The 689-nt window shown below is 34.3% G+C and overlaps 1 protein-coding gene across 1 annotated transcript in view; it reads left to right on the top strand.

Moving 5' to 3' along the window:
• LOC104966429 (disco-interacting protein 2 homolog C-like) overlaps positions 1-689 on the top strand; it is a 43,750-nt gene that overhangs the window by 3,457 nt on the left and 39,604 nt on the right. The gene's annotated exons all lie outside the window — the stretch shown is intronic.

The following is a 689-nucleotide window of genomic DNA, read 5'->3' as shown; positions in this document are numbered from 1 at the left end:
CAAGAGCCCACATTGTAGAGACATCTGCAATTACTTTTGAAAGGTGATGACAGATGGACTTTTTTTTTGTTGAAGATATTTTTACTTTAATCTAAATTACATTTTTGATTGACAATCTTTGCTGTTACACTTTTATGAGCATCAACATTTATGTCATCAACATTTGGTTGAAAAACAAATAGGCCACCACAAACGTGAGCAAAAAATGAAAAATAAAATTGATTTGCCATGAAGGCTAAAAATTGTGTATTATTTCAGTTAACAAACTTTGCCATTTTATTTATAATTGAAACATATTTTAAAATAAATTGTACAGTACATTTTGCTCTGGTAATCCACTGGAAATCCACCCCTCTGGTGGAATCAGGGTAATCCAGTTTTTTGGGATCAAACTGATCCCACTCCTGTGTTGTCGGTTTGAACTACCCATTTTGAAGATTTGATCCAGATTAAAGCTTGGATTGGATTTCCTGATCTGGTCGGATATCAAAGTGATCCTAATCCTGTTTTTTGGTTTTGAACTCCCCAAAATCCAAATCTGATCTGATCAGATAGGGATTAAAAATATTGAACTCCTGGGCCCAGGTAGGTTGACACGTACGAGGGATTTGACTTGATGTCAAGGTGCATACATAAAAGTTAAACAAAAAAGTAAAACAAGTGAAAGTAACAAACGCTGGATTTCACAA

The sequence above is a fragment of the Notothenia coriiceps genome, unplaced genomic scaffold (genome assembly GCF_000735185.1).
Source record: "Notothenia coriiceps isolate Sejong01 unplaced genomic scaffold, NC01 NC01_scaffold00037246, whole genome shotgun sequence".
Taxonomy (NCBI): Eukaryota; Metazoa; Chordata; class Actinopteri; order Perciformes; family Nototheniidae; genus Notothenia; species Notothenia coriiceps.
The sequence above is the reverse complement of the archived record's forward strand: the minus strand, read 5'-3'. Positions and strand labels throughout refer to the sequence as shown.